Here is a 27,593-nt window from a genome sequence, read left to right on the forward strand (position 1 = left end):
GCCATGTGACATGGTCTCAGTCATGCTGGGAAAAGCATTGTTCATCACCAATTTGCTCCTGGGTTGTTGGCCGAAGTTGCTCTTGGAGGGTATTATGATCTCACTCTTTATTCATTGCAGTGTTCTATGACAAAATAGTGAGAGAGTGCACTCCCTTGGATGAAAAGTCTCCACACGAATGGACTCAGGATGCTTTACAGTTGACATGACACAGGACTCATGGTAGTGTTCAAAACGTTTGGCCACCACTGTATATGACTTTGCAATGAGCATGGAATCAGAGCGTGTATCCACATAATCAGAGATGTCAAACTCAAATACACAGGGCCAAAATTAAAACCTTAGCCAAAGTCGCGGGCCAACCTTAATATTTATTTTAAAAATGTCTACAATTGAGGAAGTTTATATTTATCAACAAATAGCAATGAAGCTTTTCATCTGGAAACAAATTTAAAGGAGTTATTCCACAAACAAAATACATTTTAATTAATAGATCTTAAGAGTGAGATCACATGACCGGAGCATTGGATATTTCCTGACAGGCATGGGCGTACATATGAATCAATAAATAATGAGGCCCCATAGTAGATGTTCCAATTGGGCCTCCCCCCCCAAAAAAAAAACAAACTTGTGCTCATCTGTGACCCCATCGAATATTATCTCACAACTTTTTGGCCCGTACAAATAAATTTTCCTCCGATTGAAGCCCCTAGATTGCCCTTTTATTTAAGGTATGATAGCCCCACAGTGAATTACTCTAAACGTACAATATACTGACCCTACTGTACCCCTAACCCACCCAGCAAGGTATGGTGACTAGTGATGAGCGAATATACACGTTACTCGAGATTTCCCGAGCATGCTCGGGTGTCCTCTGAGTATTTGTAAGTGCTCGGAGACTTAGTTTTCATCGCCGCAGCTGAATGATTTACAGCTACTAGCCAGCATAAGTACATGTGGGGGTTGCCTGGTTGCTAGGGAATCCCCACATGTAATCAAGCTGGCTAACAGATGTCAATCATTCAGCTGCTGCAAGGAAAACCAAATCTCCGAGCACTTACAAATACTCGGAGGACACCCGAGCGTACTCGGGAAATCTTGAGTAATGAGTATATTCACTCATCACTAATGGTGACCCCATCACAGTAGGATTCCTCGACTGTAATCCCGACACAGCCCACCACTTTATAATGGGCCCCACATAGTCGTCCATACAGTATACTGGGATCCACATAGTCCTCCATAATGTATAATGGGCCTCACATAGTCTTCCATACAGTATAATGAGCCACAAATAGTTCACCATACAGAATGAGCCCCACATAGTGCTCCATACAGAATAATGCCCACCACATAGTCCTCCATACAGAATAATGGCCCTCACATAGTCCTCCATACAGAATAATAGTACTTATGTAGTCCTTCGTACAAAATAATGGGGCCCACATAGTCCTCTGCACAGAATAATAACCCCACATAGTCCTCCATAAAGAATAATGGGCCCACATAGTCCTCCATACAGAATTATAGCCCCACATAGTCCTCCATATAGAAAAATGGGATCCACATAGTTATCCATACAGAATAATGGGACCCACATCAAAAAGAAAAAAAACTTTTTGTTAAATCGCTGCTCTGGTCTCATCAGCAAGCACTCTGATGCTCTCCACTGCTCGGGACAGTGGGCGCTAAATAGTAACGTCATTGTGTCTGCTGCGCTGAAACATCAGACGTAGAGGGAGAATGATGGGGAGGGGAGCAGAAGGCTTCCCTCTTCCATCATTTCTTTCAACTGTATTGGCATCCGGGATTCCCATACAGCTGAGTCTGATGCCAGGGAAAAGGGGTACCAATGTTGCATTGTGGGGCAAATATAATCACCTTGGGGACCAATTTTAGTCTGCGGGCCAGAGTTTGGCGTGTATCACATAAGTCATTAGGCTGTGTCAAACTTCCATTCAGACATTCCATCTTTTAGAAAAACATGATTTTTGGAACTTAACGTAAAAGCTCTATCTCATAACCTTCTTTGGGAGACAAAGGAAAACCATGAGTGTATGCTGCTGCCACCAGGAGGCTGACACTAAGGGCTCATACTCACATTCGAGAAACTCGGATGAGTCTCGCATGTCAATACCCGGCACTGCCGCCAGCACTTGGATCGGAGCATTCAGCGCATGTATTGCTATGAGGCCGCACGCTCCGCTCCTGATTGCCGGGTGCAGTGCCGGGTATTGACGTGCGAGACTCATCCGAGTTTTTCGCATGTGAGTATGAGCCCTAGGAAATACACTAAGAAAAAAAAAGTGCTGTTGGAACTGAAAAAAAAAAAAGGGTTTGGTACCATGTTAGAAAATAAGATAAGATAATCTTATAGTTATTATACCTTTTAATGGCTAACAAAATCAAATAAATTATGTTACAAAGCAAGCTTTCTGGACTTAGGTCCCTTTCTCAGGCATGGTATAACAAAGTTTCTAAAGAAACATAAATATATGCACACACAACAATAAAAAAATAGAGGCATAGTTTAATAAATGAACATTTAAATAAACAAACTGAGCTCAGAGACTGAATACTTAATTGGATTAGATTAGTAGTGTGAAAGTTTTATTTTCCCAATATCCAAATAAGATCAGAGGCCTGGTGCCCTCAACTTCATTCCAGCAGATCCTTCAGATTCTGTAGTGAGTCATAAATCCTTCTGACAGATTTAGTCCTGTGTGGATGGAATCAAAGACTTTAATAAGTTTGTATTCCCAAACCCTGCAATGATTTTGTGATTTAAAATTTCCTTTTAATATGAAAACTTTCATATTGTTTATGTTGTGTCCTGGACCACAGAAATATTTGGCCACTGGTAAATGTTTTTTTTAATCTGCAATTGTGTGGCAATGAGACCTCATCCTTGCTCTCGGTTTCTGTCCTGTTTCTCCCAGATAGAGGCCCCCAATAAGACATATAGTGTACAGAATTAAAGGGAATCTGTCACCTACTTTTTCGTATATAAGCTACGGCCACCGCCATCAGGGGCTTATCTACAGCATTCTGTAATGCTGTAGATAAGCCCCCAATGTAACCTGAAAGATAAGAAAAACAAGTTATATTATAATCACCTGGGGGGAGTGGTCCGGTCTGATGGGTGTCACGGTCCGGCACCTCCCATCTTCATGTAATGTCCTCTTCCTTGCTTCCTGTCGCGGCTCCTGCAGAGGCGTACTTTATCTGCCTTGTTGAGGGCAGAGCAAAGTACTGCAGTGCGCAGGCGCCGGACAAGGTCAAAGAAGCCCAGCGCCTGCGCACTGCAGTACTTTGCTCTGCCCTCAACAAGGCAGATAAAGTACGCCTGTGCAGGAGCCGCGACAGGAAGCAAGGAAGAGGACGTCATTGCATGAAGATGCCCATCAGACCAGACCGCACCAGACCGCTCCCCCCAGGTGAGTATAATATAACTTGTTTTACTTATCTTTCAGGTTACATCAGGGGCTTACCTACAGCATTATGGAATGCTGTAGATAAGCCCCTGATGGCGGTGGCCGAAGCTTATATCCGAAAAAGTAAGTCATAGATTCCCTTTAAGTACACCACATTGGAAGAAGAACATGTGAATGTCTCAGGAATCTTATAGCCCTGCTGTGTGTTGGGAAATGGTATCCTGTATTTGGTCTCTACATGATTGCAGGTTTTGCAGTTCTGCACTTTGCACGGATAAGTTCCTCTCGGTGTATCTGAGGGCATTGAACTTCAGATCATGATGTTTCTTAAATTTGGAGGTTGCCTGTAGCACAGCAAGGGAGGGTCTTTGAGTATTGTCTTTAACCGATCATCCTTGAGTAAGATATGGTGACGTTTTTTAGCAGCTTTTCTCAGTACATCAAGCTGTAGGTTGTAGATCACCACCAGAGGTACATGATTATTTTCCTCTTTTTCTCCATATTGTAGTAATTGACTTCTAGGGATCCTTGTGGCTCTAATGATCTGATCATCAATGGGGTGGGTGGTAGCCTTGATTTAAAAATTTCTTTTTAAGATGTGTTAAGTGTTCATCCCGATCCTTTGGGCTGGAACAGATACAATTATAGCAAAGGGCCTGGCTGTAGACAATGGATTTTTTAATGTGTTTTAGGTGGAAACTGTCCCATTGAAGTTATTTGGGATGGTCAATTGGTTTCCGATACACCGATGTCTGGATTGATCCATTTTGAATTTTTAAGGTGGTATCCAGAAAGTTGCTTTCTGTTTTTGAGTGGTCAAATGTCAGGTTTATTGTGAGGTGAAATGTATTGAATTTGTAATGGAATTTTAGAAGTTCTTGTTCAGACTTAGTGATGAGCGATTAGTGATGAGCGAATAGTGATGAGCACGCTCGGAGATTTAGTTTTCATCACCGCAGCTGAATGATTTACATCTGTTAGCCAGCTTGATTACATGTGGGGATTTGATAGCAACCAGGCAACCCCCCACATGTACTTATGCTGGCTAAGAGATGTAAATCATTCAGCTGAGGCGATGTAAACGAAATCTCCGAGCACTAAAAAATACTCGGAGGACACACGAGCGTGCTCGGGAAATCTCGAGTAACGAGTATATTCGCTCATCACTATTCAGACTCAGTCCAGATTATTAAGATGTCATCGATATAACAGAAATAGGCCAAGAGTTTGATGGAGCAGGATGCTAAAAAGTCATTTTCCAGTTTAGCCATGAAAAGGTTGGCATACTCGGGTGTCATTTTGCTGCTTATAGCAGTTCCGATGAGTTGTAGATATAGCTCCTCTCCAAAAGAAAAAAAGTTGTGTGGGAGGATAAATCTGGTGAGTCTTAATACAGACTCAGAAGGGATCCCATTAGCTTCAAGAAACATTTGGCAGGCGGGTAATGTTGGAACTGGCACAACGCTAATTTGTGAGAAAGTATTAGGAGAAGCTACAGGAACAAATTAAATCACAATAGAAATGAACCACAAGCATATGTCCAAATGAGCAAAAACAAATGGGTAGATGCTATGTCCCACAAAGAAGGCAATGAAAAAGAGATTTTATTGTAAGTACCAAAAATCCTTTTTTTTAATGTTTCATTGGGGGCCTAGGACAACCATGGAACGGTTCAAACGGGTCTCAGGGGGTTGCAAAAAATTAGTAAGCCAATTTCCATAGCACCTTTCCATCAAGGTTTGCATCTGCTAATGCAAAGGTATGAACTTTAAAATTTTGAGAAAGTATGGACAGAGGACCAGACCAGGTAGCAGAGCTGCAGAACAGAAGGTGAACGACCCTGGAAGCCTCCATTGCCTGGGTGGAGTGAGCCATAACTCCGACTGGGAGCACTCTGTCCGTTGCCAGATACAATTTCAGAATGTCAGAATGAATGCAGAGAGCGATGGTAGCCTTAACCCCTTCACAACCTTTGATGTATGTTATGTGTCGTGTCCCTGTGAGCCCGCATCTATCCTCACACATGACACCTGACTTAAAGGCACATGATAGATGATTAGATTAACAGCCGCAGGTGGAGAGGAGCTGACTGCAGCTGTTAACTAGTGATGAGTGAGTGTACTCATTGCTCGGGTTTTCCCGAGCACGCTTGGGTGGTCTCCGAGTATTTATGACTGCTCGGAGATTTAGTTTTCATCCCGGCAGCTGAATGATTTACAGCTATTAGCCAGCTTTATTACATGTGGGGATTCCCTACCAACCAGGCAACCCCCACATGTACTCAGCCTGCCTAGTAGCTGTAAATCATTCAGCTGCGACAAGGAAAACTAAATCTCCGAACACTATAATAATAATAATAATTTTTATTTATATAGCGCCAACATATTCCGCAGCGCTTTACAACTTATAGAGGGGACTTGTGCAGACAATAGACTTTACAGCATAACAGAAATCACAGTTCAAAATAGATACCAGGAGGAATGAGGGCCCTGCTCGCAAGCTTACAAACTATGAGGAAAAGGGGAGACACGAGAGGTGGATAACAAATACTCGGAGACCACCCGTGCGTGCTCGGGAAAACCCGAGCAACGAGTAAACTCGCTCATCAATACTGTTAACCTATTAAATACTGCTGTCAATCTCTGACAGCATCATTTAACACTTGCCTGCAGGGGAGCCCATGATGTGATCGTGGGGCACCTATGGGTTGTCATGGCAGCTGATGACCCTCAGTCCTGTGAATACTGGCCCTTGGCTAGTGTTCACAGGAGATCATGATTTTAGATATACATAGCAGTGCTAAAGCACGGCATTGTATAGCATACACATTCAGACTATTACAGATTTAAGTCTCCTAAGGGGACTATTAAATATGATGAAAAGTAAAAAAAAAAATGTTCAAAACACCACACTTTTGCCTCAATAAAAATAAGAAAATAAAAAATACACAGATTTGGTATAGTGGCTTTTGTAAAAGTGCAATCCATCAAAACATAAAATAAATTGATCTGATTAGTAAACGGCATAAATAGAAATTAAATTGAATTATGTTTTTTTGGCAGCAGCAACATTGCAAAAACATCGCATCTACCCCAAAATGGTATCAATAAAAATGTCACCTCGGGGCGCAAAATATAAGCCCTCACACAACCCCATATCTCAAAAAATGAAAACATTACAGGTCTTGGAAAATGGCGACACAAGCACAAAAAATTTTCTTACAAATACCCAATTTTTATTCCAGCACTTAAATAAAAAAAAAAAAAAACTGTACAAGCTTGTACTCGTACTGACTTGGAGAATTATACTGCTTGGTCAGTTTTACCATATAGTGAACATGAGAAAAAATCTATTGCCCTTTTTTAGTTTGCAGTTTCAAAGCACTTGATTTACAGTGCATCACACGATAAAATAAACTATGTATGGTAATTCAGAAGTACAACTCCCGCAAAAAAAACAAGCCTTTACACGGCTATGTGGATGGAAAATTAAAAAAAGTTATGGCTCTTGGAAGGAGAGGATAAAACAGAAGATTGCAAAGTCGTGAAGGGGTTAAAGGAGTAAAGACCTCTACAGTGGCTATTTGGGATGACAAGCAAGAAATCTGAAAAAGGCCATCACCGTTAGATAGTAACGCACGTCGCTGACCATGTCCAACTTGTGTAAGAATCGCTCAGAAGGATAAGAGGGAGAAGGACTGAGCGAAGGTACAACAATCTCATTACAGGGAATATCCAGTAATTAGTGTTTAGGCCCCTTTTTGTGTTTCACAAACAGGCAGGTAGTTGCTACCTACCTGCCGTTGTTTCCGGCGCCATTCTTTGCCGACACAGAGCAGTCACAGACCGCTTCTGCAATCGATTCAGCTGCCTCTGTTAACGTCACTTTGACAGAGCGGCGGATATTTTTCTCCACTCCGCTCTGTTGGCAGGGTGGAACTTCAGATGTCATTCTAATTGAAAGCTGGACTCCCAACAGTCAATCAGAATGATGTCGGAAGTCATGCCCCGTCGACAAAGACCATAACACACACCAAAACAGGTGCACACACACACATATACACATACATGCATATTAGCGTCAACACACACATATGCATACTCACCTCAAGACACACACACACGTACAAACTCATGCAGTCACTTCAACCACACACACACACACACCTCAACACACACACTCACCTGAACAAACAATCGCCTCAATACACACCTCAAAACATATACACCATAACACGTGAACACACACATTTCCATACTCAACAAACACTCACCTCAACACACACTCACCTTAAATACAAGTGAATACACACTCACCTCAACACAAAATCACCTTAACACACAGAATCACATCAACAAACACCTCAACACACATACACACCTCAACACACACTCACCTCAATACAGACACATACTGACTTGAACACACACAAACACAACTCAACACACACAATTCACCACATACACACCTCAACACACAAACCTCAACATACACATTGACTTGAACACACACTCACCTCAACACACACACTCACCCCAACACACATCTTCACCTCAACACACACACACACACTTGGCTCAACATACAGACACTCAGCTCAACAAACACTCACCTCAACACACACTCACCTCAAGGCACATACACCATAACACTCATACACTTTTCAACACACACTCACCTCAACACATAACTCAACACATACTCACCTTAACACACACTTACCTCAACACACACTCACCTGAACACACATAGACGCCTCAACACACACTTCAACACATATAGACCATAACACACACCATAACACGTGCTCACACACATACATATACACATATAGGCACATGTACAGACACATCAACCACACACAATCACCTCAACACACACCTCAACAAACACACTCAACACAGTCACCTTAACATAAACACACTTCACCTCAACACTCTCACCTCAACACAAATCAATACCTCAAAACACACACATTCACTTCCACACACACCTCAACACACACTCACCTCAACACACACCCACCTCAACACACATACACACCTCACACACTCACCTAAACATAAACACATACACTAAATGGAACAAACACACTCACCTCAACACAGACACTTACCTCAACACACACTCACCTCTATAAACAAACACTCACCTCAACACACAAGTCAAATCACATTCACTTCAACACTCATACCTCAAAACACACTCACCTCAACACACACTCACCTTAACACAGACACCTCATCACACACCTGTCAACACACACACTCACCTCAACACACACTCACCTCAACACACAAAAACACATACCTCAAAACACACAACTCTCCTAAACACACACTCACCTCAACATACAAAAACACACACCTCAAAACACACAATCACCTCAACACACATAATCACTAGTGATGAGCGAGTGTACTCGTTGCTCAGTTTTCCCGAGCATGCTCGGGTGACCTCCGAGTATTTGTTAGTGTTCGGAGATTTAGTTTCCATCACCACAGCTGAATGATTTACAGCTACTAGCCAGGCTAAGTACATGTGGGGGTTTCTAGGGAATCCCCACATGTATTCAAGCTGTTTATCAGCTGTAACTCATTCAGCTGAGGAGATGAAAACTAAATCTCCTAACACTATCAAATACTTGGAGGTCACCCAAGCGTGCTCGGGAAAACTCGAGGAACGAGTGTACTCGTTCATCAAGAATAATCACCTCAACACAAATAATCGCCTCAACGCACAAACTCACCTCAACACACACACTCACCTCAATACAGACACATACTGACCTAAAAAAACACATCACAACGCAAACACACTCACCGAAACAAACACACTCATCTCCAAACACTCACACTCAAAACACACTCATCTCAACACAGATCCATACCTCAAGACACAAACACTCGCTTCAACACACATTCACCTAAACGCACACTCACTTCTACACACACTAACCTAAACACACACTCATGTCAACACACATTCCTGAAAACACCCACTCACCTCAACACATACTAACACTCATCTCAACACACACTCCCCTCAACACACTCAACTCAACACAAATCTAAATCTCAAAACACTTATGCAAACTCAGCTCAACACACACTCACCTTCACACACAATTAAATACACTCCATAAAACACACACACTCACCTGAACACTCACCTCAACACACACACACACTCACCTCAGCACACATGCACACTCATTTCAACACATAAATATGTACTTTCCATCACATTGCTGTGTAATCAAACAAACTGCTTCAATGCTGCAGTTCTCGACACACTCAAGTAGGTACACACACACATACATGCAAAGGCATATGTATGCACACCCACCTTCTGTAATGGATCTTGAAAACATTTTTCCCTTGATAACTGCAGGTCTCATGATACTCACTCCACAAATCTCAGAACAGCATTGGGGAAGAGAAAGGAAATAAGAAAACAATGCAGTTAATAATCATCTGCACAAATCATGGGCATGATGAGGAGAAATTCCACACTCGCCTCAACACACACACACACTCACCTCAACACTCATGGGCACTCATCTCAACACGTACATATGCACTTTCCATCACATAGCTGGTTCATCACACAAACCAATTCAATGCTGCAGTTCTGGACACACTCACATAGGTACACACACATACATTCACAGGCATATGTACGTACACCTACCTTCTGTGATGGATCTTGAAAAGTTTTCTCCCTTTATAACTGCGGGTCTTACGATACTCACTCCACAAATCTCAGTACAGCATTAGGGAAGGGAAATGAAAGAAGAAAACAATGCACTTAATAATCATCTGCACAAATCATGGGAATGATGAGGACAAAGTCCACACTCACCTCAACACACATTCACCTTAACACATACACTCATCTCAAGACACAAACTCACCTCAACACAAATCCATACCTCAAAAAACACACTTCAACACACACATTCAACTCAACACACACACTGACCTAAACACACAAACCTCAACACACAATCACCTCAACACACAACTTAACACATACTCACCTCAACACACATTTACTTCAACACACACAAACACTCACCTCTAATGACTCACTCAACTCAACACACATTTATCAAAACACATGAACTCACCTTAACACACTCTGACCTCAACACACTCACCTAAACACACACTCGCCTTAACACACACCCTCACCTCAACACTAACCTCAGAACACATACCTAAAAACACACACTCACCTCAACATATATTCACCACAACACACACACACTCACCTCAAAACACATGCACACTCATTTCAACACAAAAATATGTACTTTCCATCACATTGCTGGGTCATCAAACAAACCGCTTCAATACTGCAGTTCTCGACACACTCACGTAGGTACACAAACACACATATATGCACACCCACCTTCTGTAATGGATCTTGAAAACATTTCTCCCTTGATACCTGCAGACTAATGATACTGACTCCACAAATCTTAGTACAGCATTGGCGAAGGGAAAGGAAAGAAGAAAACAATGCAGTTAATAATTATCTGCACAAATCATGGTCCACACTCACCTCAACACACACACTCACCTCAACACACATGCACCTCAACATGCACACACTCACCTCAACACACATGGGCACTCATCTCAACACATACGGTACATATGTACTTTCCATCACATTGCTGGATCATCACACAAACCACTTCAATGCTGCAGTTCTGGACACATTCATGTAGGTACACACACACATACATGCACAGGCATATGCACGCACATTCACCTTCTGTGCTAGATCTTGAAAAGTTTTCTCCCTTGATAACTGCAGGTCTTATGATACTTACTCCTCAAATCTCAGTACAGCATTGGGGAAGGGAAAGCAAAGAAGACAACAATGCTGTTAATAATCATCTGCACAAATCATGGGCATGATGAGAAGAAAGTCCACGCTCACCTCAACACACACACACCTCAAAACAAACACTCACTTCAACACACACACCTACCTAAACACACACTGACCTAAACACACAGACCTAAACACACACACCTCAACACACACAATCACCTTAACACACACTGACCTAAACACATACAACTCAAAACACACTTACCTCAACAAACATTCACCTCAACACACACACCTCAACTCACACACACTCGCCTCAACACACACACTCACCTCTAAGCACTGACCTCAACTCACATTGAGCTCAACACACACACCTCAAAATACAAACACTCACCTCAACACACAAACATACCTCAACACACAATCAACACACACTCACCTGAACAGACACACACTCACCTCACACATGCGCACTCATCTCAACACATACATTTGTACTTTCCATCACATTGCTGGGTCATCATACTAACCACTTCAATGCAGCAGTTCCAGACACACTCAAGTAGGACACAAACACATACATGCACAGGCATATGCACGTACACCCACCTTCTGTGCTGGATCTTGAACAATTTTCTCTCTTGATAACTGCAGGTCTTATGATGCTCACTCAAATCACAGCACATCATTGGGGAAGGGTCAGGAAAGAAGAGAACAATGCAGTTAATAATCATCTGCACAAATCATGGGCATGATGAGGACACATTCCACACTCATCTCAACACACAAACTCACCTCAACATACAGCTCAACAATCACCTAAACACACACACTGAACTCAACACCCAAAAACACTCACCTCAACAAACACAATCAGCTCAACACACCATCATCTCAACACACATACCTCAAAACACACACTCGCCTCAAAACTTACAAACACTCATCTCAACACACACTCAAATTAAAACCTACACTCACGTCAACACAAATCCATACCTCACAACACACACAATCATTTCAACACACACATGCACCAGAACTCTCACCTCAACACACACACTCTCACTTCTACAAACTCACCTCAACACACATACATTTTTCAACACATGCATACCTCAACACACACTCACCTTAACACACATACCTAAAAACACACATACCTCAACACAAATGCTCATCTCAACACAAATCCATACCTCAAAACACACACACTCATCTCAACACACATGGGAACTCATCTCAACACATATATATATATATATATATATATATATATATATACTTTCCATCACATAGCTGGTTCATCACACAAACCGCTTCAATGCTGCAGTTCTGGACACACTCACATACATGCACAGGCATATGTACGCACACCCACCTTCTGTGATGGATCTTGAAAAGTTTTCTCCCTTGATAACTGCAGGTCTTACAATACTCACTCCACAAATCTCAGTACAGCATTAGGGAAGGGAAAGGAAAGAAGAAAACAATGCAATTAATAATCATCTGCACAAAACATGGACACATGCACACTTATGTAATACAAACACATGCACAGTCACATCAACCACACAAAATTACCTCAACACACACCTCAACAAACACACTCAACTCAACACACAGTCACCTTAACACAAACACACTTCACCTCAACACACTCTCACCTCAACACAAATCAATACCTCAAAACAGAAACTCACCTCAAAACAGAAACTCACCTCAAAACACACATTCGCTTCCACACACACACTCACCTCAATACAGACACACACTGACCTGAAAAAAACACACTCACCACAACGCAAACACACTCACCTCAACACACTCACCTAAACACACACATTCACTTCAACAAACACACTCATTGCAAAACACTCACACTCAAAACACACTCATCTCAACACAAATCCATACTTCAAAACACACTCACTTCAACACAAACTCACCTAAACACACACTCACTTCATCACACACTCACCTCAACACACACACTCATGTCAACACACATACCTCAAAACACACACTCACCTCAACACATACTAACACTCATCTCAACACACACCTCAAAACCCACACTCAACACAAATCCAAACCTCAAAATACACACGCACACTCACCTCAACACACATTCAGCTTAACACACACCCACCTTCACACACAGTTAAACACACACTCTCCGCAACGCACACACTCACCTGAACACTCACCTCAACACACACACACTCACCTCAGCACACATGCACACTCATTTCAACACATAAATATGTACTTTCCATCACATTGCTAGGTCATCAAACAAACTGCTTCAATGCTGCAGTTCTCGACACACTCACGTAGGTACACACACACATACATGCAAAGGCATATGTATGCACACCCACCTTCTGTAATGGATCTTGAAAACATTTCTCCCTTGATAACTGCAGGTCTTATGATACTCACTCCACAAAATCTCAGTACAGCATTGGGGAAGGGAAAGGAAAGAAGAAAACAATGCAGTTAATAATCATCTGCACAAATCATGGGCATGATGAGGAGAAATTCCACACTCGCCTCAACACACACACACTCACCTCAAAACACATGGGCACTCATCTCAACACAACACAGAGGAGTGTTTACTCCTCTCAACACAAATCCATACTTCAAAACACACACACTCACCTCAACACACATGGGCACTCATCTCAACACATACATATGTACTTTCCATCACAAAGATGGTTCATCACACAAACCGCTTCAATGCTGCAGTTCTGGACACCCTTATATAGGTATACACACACACATACATTCACAGGCAAATGTACGCACACCTACTTTCTGTGATGTATCTTGAAAAGTTTTCTCCCTTGATAGCTGCAGGTCTTACGATACTCAGTCCACAAATCTCAGTACAGCATTAGGGAAGGGAAAGGAAAGAAAACAATGCAGTTAATAATCATCTGCACAAATCATGGGAATGATGAGGACAAAGTCCACACTCACCTCAACACACACTCACCTCAACTGACACACTCAATTTAACACACATTTGTTAAAACAAAGGCACTGACCTCAACATACTGACCTCAATACACGGATCTCAACACACTCACCTAAACACACCCTCACCTCAACACTCACACACACCTCAACACACACAGATCAAAACACAGCCACCTCAACACACATTCACCACAACACACTCACCTCAACACACATGCACACTCATTTCAACACATAAATATGTACTTTCCATCACATTGCAGGGTCATCAAACCGCTTCAATGCTGCAGTTCTAGAGTTCTAGACACACGTAGGTACACACACACATACATGCACAGTCATATGTGCGCACACCCACCTTCTGTAATGGATCTTAAAAACACTTCTTCCTTGATACCTGCAGTCTTATGATGCTCACTTCACAAATCTCAGAACAGCAATAGGGAAGGGAAACGAAAAAAGTAAACAATGCAGTTAATAACCATCTGCACAAATCATGGGCATGATGAGGAGAAATTCCACACTCGCTTCAACACACACACAGTCACCTCAACACACACTCACCTCAACACACATGGGCACTCATCTCAACACATACATATGTACTTTCCATCACATTCCTGGATCAGCACACAAACCGCTTCAATGCTGCAGTTCTGGACACACTTACATAGGTACACACACACACATACATTCACAGGCAAATGTACGCACACCTACTTTCTGTGATGGATCTTGAAAAGTTTTCTCCCTTGAGAACTGCAGGTCTTATGATACTCACTCCTCAAATCTCAGTACAGCATTGGGGAAGGGAGAGGAAAGAAGATAACAATGCAGTAAATAATCATCTGCACAAATCATGGGCATGATGAGAAGAAAGTCCACACTCACCTCAACACACATTCACATCAACACACACACTCACCTCAAAACACACACTCACTTCAACACACACATTCATCACAACACACACCTAAACACACACTGACCTACACACACCTCAACACATACTCACCATAGCACACACAATCACCTTAACACACTGACCTAAACACACTTACCTCAACAAACATTCACCTCAACACACACACCTCAGCTCACACACACCTCAACACACTCTTGTAAAACACACACACTCACCTCTAAGCACTGACCTCAACTCACACTGAGCTCAACACACACACTCACCTCAAAACACAAACATACCTCAACACACAGTCAACACACACTCACCTGAACACACACACTCACCTCAACACACATGAACACTCATATCAACACATACATTTGTACTTTCCATCACATTGCTGGATCATCACTCAAACCAATTCAATGCAGCAGTTCTGGACACACTCACGTAGGACACACACATACATGCACAGGCATATGCACGCACACCCACCTTCCGTGCTGGATCTTGAAAATTTTTCTCCTTTGATAACAGCAGGTCTTATGATACTCAAATCTCAGCACAGCATTGGTGAAGGGCCAGGAAAGAAGAAAACAATGCAGTTAATAATAATCTGCACAAATCATGGGCATGATGAGGACACATTCCACACTCATCTCAACACACACACTTACCGCAACACACCATCACCTCAACACACAAACTCACTTCAACACACACTCACCTCAACAATCACCTAAACACACACACTGAACTCAACACACAAAAACACTTACCTCAACAAACACAATCACCTCAACACACCGTCACCCGTCACCTCAACACACAAATTCACCTCAACCCACAAACACACGTCAACACACACCCTCACCTCAACACACATACCTCAAAACACACACTCACCTCAAAAGTTACAAACACTCATCTCAACATACACTCAAATTAAAACATACACTCACGACAACACAAATCCATACCTCACAACACACACAATCACCTCAACACACACATGCACCAGAACTCTCACCTCAACACACACACTCTCACTTCTACATACACTCACCTTAACACATATACCTCGATACACACACACTTCAACACACACAAATACTCATCTCAACACAAATCCATACCTCAAAACACACACACTCACCTCAACACACATGGGCACTCATCTCAACACATACATATATACTTTCCATCACATAGCTGGTTCATCACAAAAACCACTTCAATGCTGCAGTTCTGGACACTCACATAGGTACACTTACTGTACATGCATAGGTATATGTACGCACACCCACCTTCTGTGACGGATCTTGAAAAGTTTTCTCCCTTGATAACTGCAGGTCTTACGATACTCACTCCACAAATCTCAGTACAGCATTAGGGAAGGGAAAGAAAAGAAGAAAACAATGCAGTTAATAATCATCTGCACAAATTATGGGAATGATGAGGACAAAGTCCACACTCACCTCAACACACACACACACACTCACCTCAACACAGACACACACTTACGTCAACGCACACACAATCACCTCAACACACTTACCTTAACACAAACGCACACACTCACCTCAACACATAGAAACACTCATCTCAAGACACACTCACCTCAAAACACACTCACCTCAACACAAATCCATACCTCAAAATACACACACTTCAACACACACATTCAACTCAAAACACACACACTGACCTAAACACACAATCACCTCAACACACACACAATCACCTTAACGCACAACTTAACATATACTCACCTCAACACACATTTACTTCAACACACACAAACACTCACCTCAACACACACTCACCTCATCTGACACACTCAATTCAACACACATTTGTCAAAACAAAGGCACTGACCTCAACACACTGACCTAAAACACACACTCACCTTTACACACACCCTTACCTCAACACTCACTTCAACACACATACCTCAAAACACAGTCACCTCAACACACATTCACCACAACACACTCACCTCAACACACTCACCTCAACACACTCACCTCAACACACAAGCGCACTCATTTCAACACATAAATATGAACTTTCCATCACATTGCTGGGTCATCAAACCGCTTCAATGCTGCAGTTCCAGAGTTCTAAACACACTCGCGTAGGTACACACACACACATACATGCACAGTCATATGTGCGCACACCCACCTTCTGTATTGGATCTTAAAAATATTTCTCCCTTGATACCTGCAGTCTTATGATACTCACTTCACAAATCTCAGTACAGCATTAGGGAAGGGAAAGGAAAAAAGAAAACAATGCAGTTCATAACCATCTGCACAAATTATGGGCATGATGAGGAGAAAGTCCACACTCGCCTCAACACACACACACTCACCTCAACACACACTCACCTCAACACACATGGCAGTAGCGTAGCTACCGGGGGGCAGAGGGTGCGGGTGCCCCGGGCCTGGTGCTCTGAGGGGGCCCACCCAGAGCTACGCTACTGTAACTGTATCGGGACACATACGGCAGCAGCGGCTTAGTATTGGGGTATCAGGTGCAGTAATAGGGACACATACGGCAGCAGCTCAGCATTGGGTATCAGGTGCAGGAATAGGGACACATACGGCAGCAGCGGCTCAGTATTGGGATATCAGGTGCAGTAATAGGGACACATACGGCAGCAGCGGCTCAGTATTGGGGTATCAGTTGCAGTAATAGCGACACATACGGCAGTAGCGGCTCAGTATTGGGGTATCAGGTGCAGTAATAGGGGCACATACGGCAGGAGGGGCTCAGTATTGGGGTATCGGGCAGTAATAGGGACACATACGGCAGCAGCGGCTCAGTATTGGGGTATCAGTTGCAGTAATAGCGACACATACGGCAGCAGCGGCTCAGTATTGGGGTATGAGCAGGATGAGGAGTTTGTGCAGGTTGGGAATAGATGGTGATTGGGCTGGAATATGAGAAGTTAAATATGTGTTTGTTGTATTCTCTGCAGGTGAGTCGTTGCTGGAAGAAGTTGTCATGTCGTTCTGGGCCAGATGGAAAAGATGGGAAAAATGAATGATTCCATCAGAAAGGATGTCAGCGGTAACGCATTATCTGTAACTGTGCTGTGATCTCTTATATGTTCTACAGGACTGGTATCTACCACTGACCATATGGCAGTAATATCCATATTGGTTGTTATATAGAGATTATCTTCAGTAACAGCACGGTCATCTGCTGAGATTCTCCTCCACTATTAGGGCGCACAGAGCCGGCTCCAGGTTTTTGAGGGCCCCGGGCGAAAGAGTCTCAGTGGGCCCCCCTTTAACACATACCACGATTCATGATCGCATATAAACACAGCCATGTAGTATATAACACAGCCCACGTAGTATATAGCACAGCCACGTAGCATATAACACAGCCATGTAGTATATAACAGCCCACGTAGCATATAACACAGCCACGTAGTATATAGCACAGCCAACGTATCATATAACAGCCCATATAGTATATAGCACAGCCACATAGTATATAACAAGGCCCATGTAGTTTATAGAACAGCCATGTAGTATACAGCACAGCCCACATAGTAGTATACAGCACTGCCCACACAGTAGTATACAGTACAGCCCACACAGTAGTATATAGCACAGCCCACACAGTAGTATATAGCACAGCCCACACAGTAGTATATAGCACAGCCCACACAGTAGTATACAGCACTGCCCACATAGTAGTATACAGCACTGCCTACGTAGTATATAGCAGCCCATGTAGTATATAACACTGCCCACGTAGTATATAACACAGCCCACGTAGTATATAGCAGCCCACGTAGTATATAGCAGCCCAGCCCACGTAGTATATAGCAGCCCATGTAGTATATACAGTGGGGCAAAAAAGTATTTAGTCAGTCAGCAATAGTGCAAGTTCCACCACTTAAAAAGATGAGAGGCGTCTGTAATTTACATCATAGGTAGACCTCAACTATGGGAGACAAACTGAGAAAAAAAAATCCAGAAAATCACATTGTCTGTTTTTTTATCATGTTATTTGCATATTATGGTGGAAAATAAGTATTTGGTCAGAAACAAAATTTCATCTCAATACTTTGTAATATATCCTTTGTTGGCAATGACAGAGGTCAAACGTTTTCTGTAAGTCTTCACAAGGTTGCCACACACTGTTGTTGGTATGTTGGCCCATTCCTCCATGCAGATCTCCTCTAGAGCAGTGATGTTTTAGGCTTTTCGCTTGGCAACACGGACTTTCAACTCCCTCCAAAGGTTTTCTATAGGGTTGAGATCTGGAGACTGGCTAGGCCACTCCAGGACCTTGAAATGCTTCTTACGAAGCCACTCCTTCGTTGCCCTGGCGGTGTGCTTTGGATCATTGTCATGTTGAAAGACCCAGCCACGTTTCATCTTCAATGCCCTTGCTGATGGAAGGAGGTTTGCACTCAAAATCTCACGATACATGGCCCCATTCATTCTTTCATGTACCCGGATCAGTCGTCCTGGCCCCTTTGCAGAGAAACAGCCCCAAAGCATGATGTTTCTACCACCATGCTTTACAGTAGGTATGGTGTTTGATGGATGCAACTCAGTATTCTTTTTCCTCCAAACACGACAAGTTGTGTTTCTACCAAACAGTTCCAGTTTGGTTTCATCAGACCATAGGACATTCTCCCAAAAATCCTCTGGATCATCCAAATGCTCTCTAGCAAACTTCAGACGGGCCCGGACATGTACTGGCTTAAGCAGTGGGACACGTCTGGCACTGCAGGATCTGAGTCCATGGTGGCGTAGTGTGTTACTTATGGTAGGCCTTGTTACATTGGTCCCAGCTCTCTGCAGTTCATTCACTAGGTCCCCCCGCGTGGTTCTGGGATTTTTGCTCACCGTTCTTGTGATCATTCTGACCCCACGGGGTGGGATTTTGCGTGGAGCCCCAGATCGAGGGAGATTATCAGTGGTCTTGAATGTCTTCCATTTTCTAATTATTGCTCCCACTGTTGATTTCTTCACTCCAAGCTGGTTGGCTATTGCAGATTCAGTCTTCCCAGCCTGGTGCAGGGCTACAATTTTGTTTCTGGTGTCCTTTGACAGCTCTTTGGTCTTCACCATAGTGGAGTTTGGAGTCAGACTGTTTGAGGGTGTGCACAGGTGTCTTTTTATACTGATAACAAGTTTAAACAGGTGCCATTACTACAGGTAATGAGTGGAGGAAAGAGGAGACTCTTAAAGAAGAAGTTACAGGTCTGTGAGAGCCAGAAATCTTGATTGCTTGTTTCTGACCAAATACTTATTTTCCACCATAATATGCAAATAAAATGATAAAAAAACAGACAATGTGATTTTCTGGATTTTTTTTTCTCAGTTTGTCTCCCATAGTTGAGGTCTACCTATGATGTAAATTACAGACGCCTCTCATCTTTTTAAGTGGTGGAACTTGCACTATTGCTGACTGACTAAATACTTTTTTGCCCCACTGTAGCAGCCAACGTAGTATATAGCAGCCCAGCCCATGTAGTATATAGCAGCGCAGCCCATGTAGTATATAGCAGCCAACGTAGTATATAGCACAGCCCACGTAGTATATAGCAGCCCACGTAGTATATAGCAGCCCAGCCCACGTAGTATATAGCAGCGCAGCCCATGTAGTATATAGCAGCCAACGTAGTATATAGCACAGCCCACATAGTATATAGCAGCCCACGTAGTATATAGCAGCCCAGCCCACGTAGTATATAGCAGCGCAGCCCATGTAGTATATAGCAGCCAACGTAGTATATAGCAGCCCACGTAGTATATAGCAGCCCAGCCCACGTAGTATATAGCAGCGCAGCCCATGTAGTATATAGCAGCCAACGTAGTATATAGCACAGCCCACGTACAAGTATATAGCAGCCCACGTAGTATATAGCAGCCCAGCCCACGTAGTATATAGCAGCGCAGCCCATGTAGTATATAGCAGCCAACGTAGTATATAGCAGCCCACGTAGCATATAGCAGCCCACCCCATAGTATATAACACAACCCAATCAGTATATAAGAGCCCATACCTTGTCCTCCCAGCCAGGCTCTGCATCCCCCTGGCCCCCACAATCCTTTGTTCCAGGTGGCAGGTGCTGCACACTTCCTGTTTGGCGACGCTCGGCTCATTCTCCAGGCACTGGACAGTCGGAAGTCACTCTGCTCTGCATATCCATGGCGACGGATTGTGGGCGGCTCTCCAGGAGCTGCAAAAGTCCCAGAGCTCCGTGCTGCCTCTGCCTCCTCTCTTGTAGCATGCACCTCGGACCGCAGATGCCTGCCTCAGGGGCCGCATGCGGGCAGCCTGCCCCTAACGCCGGCCCTAAATGGGCCCCCCTGTCTCGCCAGGGCCCCGGCACTTGCCCGGGTACGCCGGGTGCTGACGCCGGCCCTGAGGGCGCATCACCGAGTTGTAATCAAGGTTACCTGGTTAGGGGCCCACTCAGAAGCTTCGCCCCCCCCTGGACCAAAACCCTAGCTACGCATCTGATACATGGGCACTCATCTCAACACATATAAACACTCTTCTCAACACAAATCCATACCTCAAAACACACACACTCACCTCAACACACATGGGCACTCATCTCAACACATCCATATGTACTTTCCATCACATTCCTGGATCAGCACTTAAACCGCTTCAAAGCTGCAGTTCATGTACACACACGTAAATGCACAGGCATATGCACACACACCCACCTTCTACACTAGATGTTGAAAAGTTCTCCCTTGATAACTGCAGGTCTTATGAGACTCACTCCTCAAATCTCAGTACAGCATTGTGGAAGGGAAAGGAAAGAAGATAACAATGCAGTTAATAATCATCTGCACAAATCATGGGCATGATGAGAAGACAGTCCACACTCACCTCAAAACACACATTCACTTCAACACACACTTACCTAAACACACACTGACCTAAACACACACACCTCAACACATACTCACCACAACACACACAATCACCTTAACACACTGACCTAAACACACACAACTCAAAACACACTTACCTCAACAAACATTCACCTCAACACACACACCTCAACACACACTTGTAAAACACACACTGACCTCTAAGCACTGACCTCAACACGCACACTCACCTCAAAACACAAACACTCACCTCAACACACAAACATACCTCAACACACAATCAACACACACTCACCTGAACACACTCTAACCTCAACACACATGCGCACTCATCTCAACACATACATTTGTACTGTCCATCCCATTGCTGGGTCATCACACAAACCACTTCAATGCAGCAGTTCCGGACACACTCGAGTAGGACACACACATACATGCAGAGGCATATGCACGCACACCCACCTTCTGTGCTGGATCTTGAAAACTTTTCTCCTTTGATAACAGCAGGTCTTATGATACTCACTCAAATCTCAGAACAGCATTGGGGAAGGGTCAGGAAAGAATAAAACAATGCAGTTAATAATCATCTGCTCAAATCATGGGCATGATGAGGACACATTCCACACTCATCTCAATACACACACACTCACCTCAACAATCACCTAAACACACACACTGAACTCAACACACAAAAACACTCACCTCAACAAACACAATCACCTCAACACACCGTCACCTCAACACACAAATTCACCTCAACCCACAAACTCATCTCAACACACACCCTCACCTCTACACACATACCTCAAAACACACACTCACCTCAAAAGTTACAAATACTCATCTCAACACACACTCAAATTAAAACATACACTCACGACAACACAAATCCAAACCTCACAACACACACAATCACCTCAACACACACATGCACCAGAACTCTCACCTCAACACACACACACTTTCACTTCTACATACACTCACCTCAACACTCACCTCAACACACATATACTTTTCAACACATACATACCTCAACACACACACTCACCTCAACACACACAAATACTCATCTCAACACAAATCCACACCTCAAAACACACACACACTCACCTCAACACACATGGGCACTCATCTCATCACATATATACTGTATATACTTTCCACCACATAGCTGGTTCATCACACAAACCACTTCAATGCTGCAGTTCTGGACACACTCACATAGGTACACAAACACATACATGCACATGTACGCACACCCACCTCCTGTGATGGATCTTGAAAAGTTTTCTCCCTTGATAACTGCAGGTCTTACAATACTCACTCCACAAATCTCAGTACAGCATTAAGGAAGGGAAAGGAAAGAAGAAAACAATGCAATTAATAATCATCTGCACAAAACATGGACACGTGCACACTTATGTAATACAAACACATGCACAATCACATCAACCACACACAATCACCTCAACACACAGCTCAACAAACACACTCAACTCAACACACAGTCACCTTAACCCAAACACACTTCACCCCAACACACTCTCACTTCAACACAAATCAATACCTCAAAACATAAACTCACTTCAAAACACACATTCGCTTCCACACACACCTCAACACACACTGACCTCAATACACTCACCTCAACACACACTCAACTTAACACACAAATCTCAACACACACCCACGTCAACACACATACACACCTCACACATACACTCACCTAAATATAGACACATACACTGAACGGAACAAACATACTCACCTTAAGGCCGGGATCACACACAGCGAGATATGGCCGAGTCTCGCAGGTTAAAACCAAGCTCTGGCACCGGCACTCCAGAGTGGAGCGTGCGGCCGCATAGCAATACATGGAGCCGTACGCTCTGCTCTGTAGTACCGGCGCCAGAGCTTGTTTTTAACCTGCGAGACTCGGCCGTATCTTGCTGTAGTGTGACCCCGGCCTAACACACACACTCACCTCTATAAACAAACACTCACCTTAACAAACAAGTCAAAATACATTCACTTCAACACTCATACCTCAAAACACACACTCACCTCAACACACAAACTCACCTCAACACAGACACCTCATCACACACCTGTTAACACACACACACTCACCTTAACACACTCGCCTCAACACACAAAAATACACAATCACCTCAACACACAAACTCCCCTCAACACACACACTCACCTCAATACAGACACACACTGACCTGAAAAAACACACTCACCACAACGCAAACACACTCACCTCAACACTCTCACCTAAACACACACATTCACTTCAACAAACACACTCATTGCAAAACAGAAATCCATACTTCAAAACACACTCACTTCAACACACACTCACCTAAACACACACTCACTTCATCACACACACTCACCTCAACACACATACTCATGTCAACACACATAACTCAAAACACACTCACCTCAACACATACTAACACTCATCTCAACACACACTCACCTCAATACCCACTCAACTCAACACAAATCCAAACCTCAAAACACACACGCACACTCACCTCAACACACATTCAGGTCAAGACACCCCCACCTTCACACACAGTTAAACACACACTCACCTGAACACTCACCTCAACACACACACACTCACCTCAGCACACATGCACACTCATTTCAACACATAAATATGTACTTTCCATCACATTGCTGGGTCATCAAACAAACTGCTTCAATGCTGCAGTTCTCGACACACTCACGTAGGTACACACACACATACATACAAAGGCATATGTATGCACAGCCACCTTCTGTAATGGATCTTGAAAACATTTCTCCCTTGATAACTGCGGGTCTTATGATACTCACTCCACAAATCTCAGTACAGCATTGGGGAAGGGAAAGGAAAGAAGAAAACAATGCAGTTAATAATCAACTGCACAAATCATGGGCATCATGAGGAGAAATTCCACACTCGCCTCAACACACACACACTCACCTCAAAACACATTCACCTCAGCACACACACACTCACCTCAACACACATGGGCACTCATCTCAACACATATAAACACTCCTCTCTACACAAATCCATACCTCAAAACACACACACTCACCTCAACACACATGGGCACTCCACAAATCTCAGTACAGCATTAGGGAAGGGAAAGGAAAGAAGAAAGCAATGCAGTTAATAATCATCTGCACAAATCATGGGAATGATGAGGACAAAGTCCACACTCACCTCAACACACATTCATCTCAACACAGACACACTTACGGCAATGCACACACAATCGCCGCAACACACTCACCTTATCACAAACACACACACTCACCTCAACACATAGAAACACTCATTTCAAGACACACACACTCACCTCAAAACACACCTCAACACAAATCCATACCTCAAAATACACAATCACTTCAACACACACATTCAACTCAACACACTAGCCTAAACACACAAACCTCAACACACAATCACCGCAACACATACACAATCACCTTAACACACAACTTAACATACACTCACCTCAACACACACTCACCTCAACTGACAAACTCAATTCAACACACATTTGTCAAAACAAAGGCACTGACCTCAACACACTGATCTCAACACACTCACCTAAACACACACTCACCTTAACACACACCCTCACCTCAACACTCACACTCACCTCAACACACATACGTCAAAACACAGTCACCTCAACACACATTCACCACAACACACTCACCTCAACACACATGCACACTCATTTCAACACATAAATATGTACTTTCCATCACATTGCTGGGTCATCAAACCGCTTCAATGCTGCAGTTCTAGAGTACTAGACACACTCTCGTAGGTACACACACACATACATGCACAGTCATATGTGCGCACACCCACCTTCTGTAATGTAATGGATCTTAAAAACATTTCTCCATTCATACCTGCAGTCTTATGATACTCACTTCACAAATCTCCGTACAGCATTAGGGAAGGGAAAGGAAAAAAGTAAACAATGCAGGTAATAATCATCTGCACAAATCATGGGCATGATGAGAAGAAAGTCCACATTCGCCTCAACACACACACACTCACCTCAATACACACTCAACTCAAATGGGCACTCATCTCCACACATATAAACACTCTTCTCAACACAAATCCATACCTCAAAACACACACACACTCACCTCAACACACATGGGCACTCATCTCAACACATACATATGTACTTTCCATCACATTCCTGGATCAGCACACAAACCGCTTTAATGCTGCAGTTCTGGACACACTTACATAGGTACACACACACACATACATTCTCATGCAAATGTATGCACACCTACTTTCTGTGAAGGATCTTGAAAAGTTTTTTCCCTTGATAGCTGCAGGTCTTAAGATACTCACTCCACAAATCTCAGTACAGCATTAGAGAAGAGAAAGGAAAGAAGAAAACAATGCAGTTAATAATAATCTGCACAAATCATGGGAATGATGAGGACAAAGTATACACTCACCTCAACACACATTCACCTCAACACAGACACACACTTACGTTAACGCACACACAATCACCTCAACACACTCACCTCAACACAGTCACCTTAACACAAACACACACACTCGCCTCAACACATACAAACATTCATCTCAAGATACACACACACTCACCTCAAAACACACACAAACCGCTTCAATGCTGCAGGTCTGGATACACTCATGTAGGTACACACACACATACATGCACAGGCATATGCACGCACACCCACCTTCTGCGCTAGATCTTTAAAAGTTTTCTCCCTTGATAACTGCAGGTCTTATGATATTCACTCCTCAAATCTCAGTACAGCATTGGGGAAGAGAAAGGAAAGAAGATAACAATGCAGTTAATAATCATCTGCACAAATCATGGGCATAATGAGAAGAAAGTCCACACTCACCTCAACACACATTCACCTCAACACACACACTCATCTCAAAACACACACTCACTTCAACACACACATTCATCTCAACACACACTTACCTAAACACACACAGACCTAAACACACACACCTCAACACATACTCACCACAACACACACAATCACCTTAACACACACTGACCTAAACACACACAACTCAAAACACACTTACCTCAACAAACATTCACCTCAACACACACACCTCAACTCACACACAATCACCTCAACACACACTTGTAAAACACACACACACACACCTCTAAGCACTGACCTCAACTCACACTGAGCTCAACAAACACACTCACCTCAAAACACAAACATACCTCAACACACAATCAACACCCACTCACCTGAACAGACACACTCGCCTCAACACACATGCTCACTCATCTCAACACATACAATTGTACTTTCCATTACATTGCTGGGTCATCACACAAACCACTTCAATGCAGCAGATCTGGACACACTCGAGTAGGACACCCACATACTGTACATGCAGAGGCATATGCACGCACACCCACCTTCTGTGCTGGATCTTGACAATTTTTCTCCTTTGATAAC

At 43.3% G+C, this 27,593-nt stretch overlaps 1 long non-coding RNA gene across 2 annotated transcripts; it reads right to left on the minus strand.

The window, feature by feature from the left end:
• Positions 1 to 1,085: 1,085 nt before the first annotated feature.
• On the minus strand, positions 1,086 to 13,863 carry LOC143808406 (uncharacterized). 2 transcript variants are annotated; one of them, XR_013221950.1, is made up of 4 exons: positions 13,670 to 13,863; positions 10,851 to 10,919; positions 9,783 to 10,197; positions 1,086 to 2,719 (listed from the first exon to the last, which is right to left on the minus strand). It is a non-coding gene; the product is annotated as an uncharacterized LOC143808406 (long non-coding RNA). The 2 variants fall into 2 exon arrangements; XR_013221951.1 differs by lacking the exon at positions 13,670 to 13,863 and adding an exon at positions 11,895 to 12,533.
• Between the last annotated feature and the right edge of the window lie 13,730 nt (positions 13,864 to 27,593).

Source organism: Ranitomeya variabilis, chromosome 2, assembly GCF_051348905.1.
Source record: "Ranitomeya variabilis isolate aRanVar5 chromosome 2, aRanVar5.hap1, whole genome shotgun sequence".
Taxonomy (NCBI): domain Eukaryota; kingdom Metazoa; phylum Chordata; class Amphibia; order Anura; family Dendrobatidae; genus Ranitomeya; species Ranitomeya variabilis.